Below are 12,381 nucleotides of genomic sequence, written 5' to 3'. Positions count from 1 at the left end.
AGTAAGGATGGCTGCCATCCAAAAGAACAACAACAACAAATGTCAGTGAGGCTGTGGAGAAAGGGGAGCCCTCCTACACTGCTAGTGGGAATATAAATTAGTTCAACCATTGTGGAAAGCAGTATAGAGGTTCATCAAAATGCTGAAAACAGACTTATCATTTGACGCAGGAATTCCACTCCTAGGAATTTACCCTAAGAACGCAGCAATCAAGTTTGAGAAAGACAGATGCACCCCTATGTTTATCGCAGCGCTATTTACAATAGCCAAGAATTGGAAGCAACCTACATGTCCATCGGTAGATGAATGGATAAAGAAGATGTGGTACATATACACAATGGAATACTACTCAGCCATAAGAAGAGGAAAAGTCCTACCATTTGCAGCAACATGGATGGAGCTGGAGAGTATTATGCTCAGTGAAATAAGCCAAGTGGAGAAAGAGAAATACCAAATGATTTCACTCATCTGAGGAGTATAAGAACAAAGGAAAAACTGAAGGAACAAAACAGCAGCAGAATTACAGAACCCAAAAATGGACTAACAGGTACCAAAGGGAAAGGAACTGGGGAGGATGGGTGGGCAGGGAGGGATAAGGGGGGGGAAGAATAAAGGGGGTATTAAGATTAGCATGCATGGGGGGGAGGGAGAAAGGGGAGGGAGGGCTGTACATCACAGAGAGGACAAGTAGTGATTCAACAACATTTTGCTATGCTGATGGACAGTGACTGTAATGTGGTTTTTAGGGGGGACTTGGTAAAGGGGAGAGCATAGTAAACATAGTATTCTTCATGTAAGTGTAGATTAAAGACAAAAAAAAGAAGAAAGAAAGAAAAGGGATATTACACCTTGATAGGATAAAACTATTGGTAAATCAAAGATTAATGCATGCTTTAAATATCCTTAATGTTGATCACTTAAAGGGTGTCAGATGATCAGCTATAGAGGTACTCTTTTCTGATAATATTCTTTTCTCTTAAGAAAAATAAAAATAAAATAAAATAAAATAAACAAAAAAGCAGTTCCTGTCTGGTGACCTCCAGTGAGTTCTACACAGTGGTATAGAGGGCATGTCAAAGTGTGGGCAAAGGGTCTGTTTGTTTTTATGCAGAAGATCAAGGCCTAGCTTGGCTACCCAGGAAATGAACTAAGATACGATATGAGGAGGAGTTTCCGGCATCAGCACTCTCTGGAGGACTCGTGCCGGGGGATGATCATCAAAAAGCCTCTACAGGGATCTGGGCGATGCTGCGGTTGTGGCTGCGTCCATCTCACCGTTTCCTGGATTTGCCATTGGAATGAGGAGAGAGATGTCTAGGCTGGCATGTGCATACAGTGAGACAACAAATTTGACCAGATCTGTACTGTTGGAACTCAACCAGGAGTTGGGAGGGGTGCAAGTTGTAGCGCTCCAAAATCTTACGACTATAGACTATCTATGGTTACAAGAACATATGGGAATGTGAACAGACCCCAGAAATGGGTTGCTTTAATTTGTCTGATTTCTCTCAGACTGTTCAAGTACAGTTGGACAATATCCACCATATCATAGACAAATTCTCACAAATGCCTAGGGTGCCTAACTGGTTTTCTTGGCTTCACTGGAGATGGCTGGTAATTATAGATTTGCTTTGTTTATGTCACCGTATTCCTATTATGTTAATATATGTGCGCAAGTTAGTAGTTTAATACCTATACATACTTAAGGTACTCTACAAGAAGATATGTCAAAGAATAATCAATCCTCCCATATTTTCTTCCAAATGCTACCTCTATAGCTTTTTTTCTTCCTTCCTAATTACAACCCTTAAATAGAATTCGTGCCTTATATCGAATTTACCGAGTATCATAATTCCTCCAGGTGGTAAAGATACCTCGAGACAAGTGCTGGGCATTGATGCCACAGGGCATAAATCTGCAAAGAAGTAAAAAGCTAACCTTTTCAAACAATATGGCTTCTCTCTCACTTACCAACTTTACATTTCCCTGTATGGCCCCGGAAGATGACTGGTTAGCCAGAGACAGGTAAGGAAACCTAAGACAGGCACAGTCGCAGGGGGGCCATCAGGTGAGAAATTGGGGAACAACAGTGGTGAAGCTTAGAACCTCACCACCACCCCTCCTGTTTTAAGAGAAAGCTTCTGCATCCGTGGATGTTTTATTGCCCTTGTCTAGCTCGGATTAGCACATAGTCTACAAGCACACACATGATCATCTACAATTGCTCTCTTACAACACTAAACTATGTTTTCTACCTTTATCTTGCATCTACCTACCACTTTAACATTTTATTAAAAATAAAAATAATAATAATAATAAAGGGAGAAATGTGGAATCCACATATAAATCAAGTATAAAAATCAAATGAGTATTCATATTTGACCTGATTGTTTATAGTTCATAATGTGTGATCAAAACCGAAAGTTTCTGTGATGAATGCCCTTGTACTGTTCACCATGTAAGAACTTATTCACTATGTAAGAATTCGTTCACCATGTAAGAACTTGTTCGTTATGCATCAGAAGATTGGAGACTGACGAGATTTAGGCTTGAGATGGAGTAGTGATTGTGCATTGTGCATTGACCCCCCTATACGGAATTTTATTGTTGTTAACAACCATTTGATCAATAAATATGAGAGATGCCCTCTCAAAAAAAAAAAAAAGAAAATTGGAGCAGACTTCAATGACTTCAGTCAGCTGCAGAAAACAAGCTGCACCTAGCAAATTTTCATTAGTATCTTCTTTCAATTGCAGAACACCTAGATGTTTTGAAAAAATAATGATTATGTGTCCTATGAAATAAGGCACAAATATGCTAACTAGAAATTTTTCAATTCTCTCATTAGCAGTGCTGTCTTTTGTAATGTACAACAACCACTCAGGAAATAACTTTTTAAGCCACCATGTGCAAGGGAATCTGTATAAACATTAATAAGATGGACAAAGGGAGCCAGTCTAGATTATCAAAAACAACTGTAACAAATGAACAGTGAATACTATCATTACAAAGAGAAAATTGTTATTTCTTTACCATCTTAAAACTGCACTACACATTATTTAAACACATTTCTATATCATGACTCAAGGAGCATTATATAATATTATATAAGGATCATACAATTGGCCAAAGAGGTAGCTGTCATTCATGTGGAAAAACATCTTGGTAAATAAGAGCATTGATGTTATATGTCCGTTTTTTAAAGTCTCCATTTATTAGCTGATAAGGAGACATTTCCTAAATATTTTGCCCATAATTGACACCTGGACTGTCTCAAAAGAAAGAAAACTTTGCCCAGAGTCTACCAATAAACAATTGCTTATATGGTTACATTTGAAGGTATGAAAAGGGTTTCTGTTTAATAATATACGTAAAGACTATCTGTAAAGAACTTTAAAAAGGAGATGAGAGCTATGTAAGCTATTTCCTGTGTACTGATATGCTGCAATAAACACATACTTAATTATATAATAAATAGCTTTTTAAGGTATTTCCTGTGTATTGATATGCTGTATTATTTTTGGAACAAGAATTTTGATGAATTATTGCAAATGTTATGTTATTTGGTAAGTCTTATTCCTGTTTGTTTTGGCCAAGCAATATAGGTAAGTTATAAAGTATGATATTTCATTTGGATTATATAAATTGTAAACTCTTCCTTTGTAAGTTTGTCTCTTAAAATACCTTCATATAGATTCTGTATGGTTACCTAACTATAAAAAAAGAGTAATGCATACTGCGAGTTGATCTGTATTTGGTTCAACCTCTAAAATATGTTGTAAACAAATCCTGTCCATAAGCACACTTTTCTGTGTCTTTCTTGTCTTGGATTTTGAAGGGAGAGCTCTGCCCATATCTCATGAGACTCATAGAAGTATGAACTATTCTTAGATTCAGATCTAAAGATCCACCTGCTATAGACATTGAAACTTGGCCTGGTTGTTAAGAATATTATTGCTTAATGAATGAAACCACAAAAACTCCTATAATTAAACAGCAAAAAAAAAAAAAAAAAAAGCTCCTTAATCTTGGAATGATTTCTTGAATAAACCACCAAAATACAGACATCCAAAACTAAAATAAACAAGTGAGACAACATTAAACTAAAGAGCTTTTTAACACCACAGGAAATAAAAATAAATTGAAAAGATGACCTATAGAATGAGAGAAAATTTTCCAAAGTATATATCTGATAACTGGTTAATATTCAAAATGTATTAAGGACTAATACAACTCAATAACAGAAAAGAAAATATTTGAATAAAAAATGGACAAAGGACCTGAATGGACATTTTCCAAAGAAGACATGCAAATGATCCAGTAGGTACAGGAAAAGGTGCATGAGCTTCACAAACAGTCAAGGTAGGAGAGCAAGGTACAGGCTTTTATTTGGAGATAAAGTGAAAGGACAGAGCTCCGGGCTCACGCCAGGAGGGGACAAGAGTCCTGGGTGGTGCGTTGTCTAGGTGGTTTTATAGGTAGCTGAGGATTTTTCGAGAACATGAAAAATCTTAGGGGTGGGGACTTGTTAAGTGGTCCTTGAGTATTAAAAATTGACTTAACTGTAAGAAATTTCCTGCCTTGATTTCTCTCTGGGACACCGGCGCCTTGGTCTGGGAGCATATCAAAAAGCTGCATGCCCAGCCCCCAAGGTGGGCTGAGGTATTGTCTACTTGCTAAAGAATCTTGCCTCTTGAACTTCCTGGGTGTTAAAATGCAATCTTATCTTTAAGATGGAGTTCTTCTTGCCTTTTACTATGCCGTCTACAGCTGGGTCTGCATGCTAAGTTTTGGAAAGTTCTGGCCAGGAAAAATTTTATTCTGTGAAAGTTCTGCAGCCTAATTTGGTTAAGGATATAAAATTATCTTTAATTTAATCTTGTTACATAAGGAATGAAGTTATATTTTTATTTGACATTCTTTTTCTTTTTTAATGTAAGCATTTATAACTACAAATTATCTTCTTAGCACTGCTTTTGCTGTATCCTGTATGTTTTAGTATGCTGAGGCTTCATTTCCATTGACTCAAGATATTTTCTAATTACACCTGTAATTTCATCTTTGCCCTATTAATGGTTTAAGCGTGTCTTGTAATTTCCACATATTTGGGGATTTTCTAATTTTCCTTCTATTAACTTTTGTTTTCATGCCATTGTTATCAGAAAAGGTACTTTGCATCATTTAAGTCTTTAATGTATTAAATTTTGCAGTCAAAGTATGATCTAATCTTGAGAACATCCCACATGCACTTGAGAAAAATCTATATTTTTCTATTATTTGGTGGATTGTTCTCTGTAGGTCTGATAGGTCAATTAATCTATAGTACTGCTGAAGTCCTCTGTTTCCTTATTGAAGTTACATCTGATTGTTCTTTGGATTTTTTATATTGGGGTATCAATATTGTTGTAATTCCATCTAATATCTTTGTAGCTCCATCTTATTCTCCCTTCAATTCCATCAGTGTTTGTTTCATTTATTTAGGAGATCTGGTGTTTGTTGTTTCTATCTTTATAATTATTATATCTTACTGATAAATAACCCTTTTATGAGTATAATCTCCTCTGCCTTTTGTAATAGTTTTTGACATTCTATTTTGTTTGATATAATGTAGCTACTCCTGCTCTTTTTTGGTTGCTATTTACATGAAATACATATTGCATACTTGACTGTTCTTAATCAGAAGTGAATTTCTTTCAGATAGCATAAAAGAATCTATTGAAAAGTCTTTTAAAAATATCTGTTCTGCCAATCCATGTCTTTTGATAGGGAAGCTTAATCCATTGATATTTATAGTAATTACAGATAGAGGTCTTAAAATTGCCATTATGTTTTGTTTTCTATATGTGTTATAATAACTTTTGTTCCTCATTTACTCCATCACTGCCTTTCTTGCTTGTTTATTTGATTTTTTTATAGTAAAATGTTTTGATTCTTTCCCCATTTCCATTTGTGGTATTTTATAGGTGTTTTCTTTGTGGTTACCATGGAGATTACATATGACATTGTAAAGTCATAACAATCTTGGAATCTGATATCATCTTAACTTCAGTCACAGAGAAACTGTTGTGCTCCTCTCTTTCTGTTACAGACACCACAAATTACATTTTAATATATCATATACTCATAGATTTATAATTGTGTTTATGGTTTTGACTTTCAAATACTGTAGAAGAATAAAAGGTAGAGTTATGAAGCAATATTACAATAATACTGGTTTTTATATTTGTCATGCATCTTCCTTTATCTGAGGACATTGTAATTTTGTTTGGCTTCGAGCTACTGTCCAGCATCCTTTCATTTCAACTTGAAGGACTCCATTTAACATTTCTCATTGGACAAATCTAGTGGTAATAAAGTGTCTCAGTATTTGTTTATCTGGAAATATCTTAATTTATCCCCCACTTTTGAAGGACAGTTTTGCCATATACAGAATGTTTAGCTGATATATTTAAACTGCTGAAAGGAAAAAATGTTATCATCCCAGTGCTTTCCGCCCTGCAAAGTTTCTGCTGAGGGAACAACTGATTGATGATTCCTTGTATTGATGAGTTACTTCTTTTTTGTTGCTTTCAAGATGCTCTGTCTTTTACTTTTGATGGTTTGACTACAATGTGTCTTATCTGAGACTCTAGGTTTATCTTACTTGGAGTCATTTAGCTACTTGTATTTTCAATCTATATCTTTCCTCAACTTTGGGTAATTCTCTGCCATTATTTCTTCAAAGAAACTCTCTGATCCTTGTACTCTCTCTTCTCCATCTGGGATTTCAGTTATGCATATATTGTTCTGTTTGATGATGCCCCACAAGTCTCTAAGGAAATATTCATTGTTTTTCGTTATTTTTTCTTTGCATGTCTCAGATTTGATAATTTCATATAATTTGTTCACAGATTCTTTCTTTTGCTAGGTCAAGTCTGTTGTTGAAGCCCTCTAGTGAACTTTTCAATTCAGAATTATATTTTTCAGCTTCAGAATTCTTCTTTGCCCTTTTTTATAATTTCTATCTCTTTGTTGATATTCTTATTTTGTTTATATATTGTTTCCTTGATTTCCTTTAGTTCTTTTGCTATGTTTCTTCCTTCAGCTCTTTGAGGATATTTAAGAAAGTTGTTTAAATTCTTCATCTAAGAAGTCTGGAACCTGTGGTTCTTTAGAGTCAGTTTTTGGATGTTTATTTGGCTCCTTCTTAATGAGTCCTGCTTCCACATTTCTTTGTCTCCCTGGTGATGTCTTGTTAAAATTGGGATTTGGAAAACAGGCACCTTTCCTAATCTTTGCATAATGGCTTTGTGTGAGAGATGTCTTTCACTAATCAGCCCAACATGAAGGTTTAAGAACTTTTCAGGCCTTTTCTGGGTATGCAATTTTTGTGGGCTTGCACGTGTTTCTTTTACCCCCATCTCTCATGAACATGGCTGCTTATATATGTCTTAATTTGTCTAAGTCTCACCCCTGCTTCTTGAGGCCTTAGATATTCTATTTATTCCTTTCTTCATAATCTGTTACCCCCAGGTGTCTGTAGGTCTCCAGTCCCCCTGCAGTTTTCATGTGCTATGGTGTTTGTCACTCTCTTCTGTATTTTCCAACCTCAGATCCAAACTATGCTGCCATTCTCATCTGAGTTATGATATAGGCAATTCTGAAATCAGTTTCTTAGGTAGCCTAGAGACAGGCCAGAATATTTCAAACAAGTTCAACTCTTGTCCTTGTATACTGAGGGGGAAATTAAAAAAATAAGTTGCATTCTTCCAACTATGCCATGCCACCCTGGGAAGGGGGTGGTACAAGAGCAAGCATCAAGGCCATGAAACTTCCTACTGACTTGAAAGTGACTTTTCCTTGATTGGGCTTTTGTTTGGTTGCTGCATATCTTTGCCTTGTTTCCAGAGCTCCCATAAAGCTATTTCAATCAGTCTGTAATTATTTACTTGATGTTTCCAGTGGGGAGGAAGAGTTTGGAGCTCCTTATTCAACCATTGTGCTGTCATAACAGGAGCTTCGGTTGTCTGATTTTATTTAATTGTAAAATATTTGAGGCTTCTGTGTTTTTCTGAGTAGCACTTTTTAAAACAGACATCTGAAAAATAAATCTTTGAGATTCCATTTGCTGTAAAACTATTTTGTAACTATTTTATTTTGAGAAACAGTGGAAGGCTTTATCTTCAAGAAATCAGTGTGAGTGTCAATTTTGGCACCCTATTTAGAAGGATACTCGGCAATATAAATTTAAAAAATTAAAACATACATATTCTGTTAGAATTCTTGGGGAGCCTCAGAGAAGCCTCCGAGTTCATAGCTGAATATCTGAATGCAATTATATTAGAGAGTGTGCCTTTTACATAGTATAAATGTTGTAAAAGTACAGAGCGACGTCGTGCTAACAGTGTATAACTTAATATTTATGCATTTCTGTTCTCTAAGAGCTTCATAACCCTTTTTAATTTTTTTTGTCAAAAGTTTATGTTTTTTCTCAAGTGAGCCATGGAGGTTAAATGGAAACTCAGCCTTCTAAGGTTGCTCCATTAGAAGAATATAATACATTTTCAAAACTCATTATAGAAAGGATGATGTTCTTACTGAGGGAATACAAAGCTCCACCCAAAAAATTAATTTCTGTTTTGTTTTTCATACTTAGTGATACTTGACCATCACAGAAACATTGCTTTCTGAAATCCAGGGGACAACCTTATTGCTTAAATAAAATTTTTGTACTGACTCTTTCTTGGAGAGCTATTAAAGCTTTATCTATGTGCTTTACCTGGAAAATAGAAGGCACCCAGTAAATGACTGATGAATGTATTAATTTATGTACATTTTAATGCTACTGCAGCTTGAACTTTACTACATGTGTCGTCATGGAAATGGACAAAATGAACCAAAGAAACAAATCAGAAACTTAATTTTTCTCTTGCTAACATAACTATGGTACATATTGAGAGGTTTGCTATTATGCAGATATTTTGATTCTGGGTGGCATAGATTAAGCCAACATTCTAAATCTACAGTAGATAGAGAATTTTCTCTTAAGAAATGAGGTATCTTTCATTTTGTGTAAAATAAATATTTTAATAAATCACAGGTTATCATATTTTAAGATATGCTGTTTTAAATGACTGAAATTCTTATTTGAAAAGAAATGTTATATATGGATAATATAAAGCAAGAGTCTACAAGGATTCCACTAAATCCAAAGCTTATGGCCATCTATGAAGGTAAGATAGGGACCATGGGTTTAGGCAGAGTAGGGTGAGGGACTCCACAGAAAAAGCAGAGCAAGACAGTTACAATCAGAACAATGTAACAATATGCCAAGAAGTCCCTATTGAAAGTGTGTTAAGCATTATGCAAAGACGAGAGTCACACTCATTCTCTAGGGTAAAGATACCAGACTAGAAATATAGACATCTTCAGTGGGATCAGTTTAAGCACAAAAGGCCAGGAGCAACTTGGCCTGGAATGCTTGAGTGTTCTGCAGATAAAGAGAAATGTCTCAGCATACCCTGTGACTTCACTGTATCAATTTAGATCATGACACTGTAAAATTTACCTTAGCCTGCTAAAAGGCCTAGCTCATTTTATCTGTGTATATGTGCTGTATTTCCTTCTCTGATCCTAATCAAGTAATCTGCAACCTAGTAAAAACATGAATTTAGTAAGCAAGCCCAACTATAAAGAGCCCAAGAAGTTAAGTAAGATTCTTAACACACTTTAGCAAACAGGCAAAAACCCAGCCCACCTTTGGTGTAGGGCAGGCAGTCTTAATTGACATGCTCCCAGAGGAAAACTGATATCCTGAGAAAGAATCAGAGCAGTAAATTTCTTCTGTTTCTCATCAAAAATGATGAGCATTCTGGGACCAGTCTGCACCCCTAGCCCTTTACCCCCATTCCTGAAAATCCTCAATCATGCATAAAACCCCTAGACAATGAGCCAACCATGGACTCTCTTGGCCCCTCCTGATGTGACCCAGGAGTTATGTCGTCTCACTTTATCTACTTTATCTCTAAATAAAAGCCTCTACCCTGGCTCTCCTACCTTGGGTGTTTGCTAAGTTCATTCTTCAACTTCACAAACAAGAACCCCAGCATCAAAGGCATATTTGTTATTAATATTTAGGATAGTATACTTTTAGGACTCTATACATTATATATTTATACACTATACATTCTATATTAAGGACTCTAAAATGTATTTGATCTTGGATTTACAGCTTCCAGAATTCTTAGAAAATAAATTTATGTTTTTTAAGTCACAAGGTCTGTGGTATTTTATTGTGGCAGTCCTAGCAAACTAATGCAAACTATATATAAAATCATATATGTTAAGGTCAGATAATTTTTTGCATGACATTATGAAAATTTGCTGAAAGAAACTGTATGTACTGATAATAATAAATGAAAAGTTATAACAGATGTTTAAAAAGTATCATTACATATTATATTAATTGTATTGTAAAAATAAAATTTGAGAGGAGTCAGCATGATGTAGTCATTAAGAACTTAGGCTTTTTGCTCAGATCAATGCTCAGTTTCTTTCACAACACTTAATTTCTTGACAGTCACTTAATAAACTTCCCTACTGCTTAACTCTTTCCATCTGTAAAATAGTGCCAAATCCAAACAGGTATTTTTAAATGCAATAGGAAATACTCATTAAAGATTAGATGTCCTAATCACCACCAGCAGAAGCAACCCCACGACCACTGTCAACATCACTGTCGTAGCCACAGTGAAAGCAACAGGGGCAAAAAACAAAAACCAAGGTAGCCTTAGAAGGATACAGAATGAATATAGGCGAGCTTATTAACCTTGAAGTATAGACATGAGCTGGATGAGTAGAAAACAGTGAGAAAGACATTTAAGGAATGGAGAACAAGGTGAACAAAAGCTTATAAATGTTTTAGCTGGTGTTACTTGCCCCAGCTAGATTTCCCTCGGATGTTAGAAGGAACACAGGAAGAGCCAAACCAAAAGTAGACTATGAACAGAGGTTAAACACCAGGAAAAGCAAAGGCCATTTACCAAATCTGATATATGCAAGGAAAACCGAGAAAAAGGATATCTGGTGTCAGGAACTGAGTCAATAAGAAGAAGTTGCTCGTAATGTGTTAGTTTCATGGTCGGTTCTAGATTATAGCTCACAGTGACTTGACAAAGAAACAGGGAGAGCGAAAGTAGTTAGCATCTGGCTGCGGAGTGGCCCCTTATGAAGGTCTTGCCTGGGTAAAAGAATGGCAATTCTGAGACAGAGGCCTGGCAGCAGAAAAGTGCACAGCATGTTCCGCACCAGTATTTGACTAACTTGACTGGCATATAGAGATTACACAGGAAACAAAAGTGAAAGCAACAAGTAGCAACCGCATGTGAGATTTAGTGAGATACAGTTAAGACTAGAAAGAGAAATATGGAATTGTATTTTGAACACAAGCAGGATCAAAAGAATTTGGTGATCTTTTTTGTTTGTTGTGTTTATTTGGGGGAAGTTATTTAACTAAAGGGAACCTCATGCTTTGTTGTTTTTGTTACATCATGCTAGGCAAAAAGTATCTGAAAAGAGGTTAATAAATACTTAATAATGAGACAGGAAGATGTGAAGATTGATTATGCTAAGTTGGTTTGAAGCTGGTGAAAACGTTATTAGGCAGTGACCGCTAAGGCTTTGCAGTTTTCAGTGGGTAAAGTAACACTCCTTGAGAACTGGTACATGCCGCTACAAGATTCCTTCAGGACAGATTATCATGATTAAGGTGCACTTTCCACGTTTCCCATAATATACCGAATCTGCGATGTAAAGTATTTCATTTAACATAAGCAGAAAAGTTATTAAGGCTTAAAATAAAACACATTGTGTTAGGGTCCAGGCTTCCGAGGCTTCTCCAGAGAACAAACTACACAGGCATAGAGATGTAAATTCAAGCAAAGTCTTTATTCAGCCAGCTAGCTGGGGTCCAAGTCAGCCCAACGCAGCGGGTCTCAACAAGGACCCCGAGCACTCAGAGCCAAGGGTTTATATAGCATTTTCAAAGCACTTAACTCATAGTAATTTTCTATAACTATACATTATTCTTGCAAGACATATATCCTGGGGTTAAGCAAGGGCAGGGTAAGACTACTCCTCAATGGTTAGGGAGGTTCTGCACAATAAGCTTGGTATGTAAGATTAACTGACCAAGGTTAGCTGACCAAGGGTCACAGCTGCCCACCACCCGGTGCTCATGATTAACTTGTTTTTCAAGGCCTTACCCAGGCCCAGGGTTTTTTTTTTTTTTTTTTTTTTTTCTCTGAGTCACACTCTCAGAAAATGGTTTCTAGGTTTCTAAGATGGCTATGCTTATGCTAATTTACTAATCTTACTAATGCTTAGATTTTACATTTCCCCACT

General features: G+C 36.0%; 1 pseudogene; it reads right to left on the bottom strand.

The window, feature by feature from the left end:
- The window catches only part of LOC118970568 (kelch-like protein 4), a 58,084-nt pseudogene extending 46,967 nt beyond the window's left edge, over positions 1 to 11,117 (bottom strand).
- Between the last annotated feature and the right edge of the window lie 1,264 nt (positions 11,118 to 12,381).

Source organism: Manis javanica, chromosome X (genome assembly GCF_040802235.1).
Source record: "Manis javanica isolate MJ-LG chromosome X, MJ_LKY, whole genome shotgun sequence".
Taxonomy (NCBI): domain Eukaryota; kingdom Metazoa; phylum Chordata; class Mammalia; order Pholidota; family Manidae; genus Manis; species Manis javanica.
This window is presented reverse-complemented; position numbering and strand designations above follow the sequence as displayed.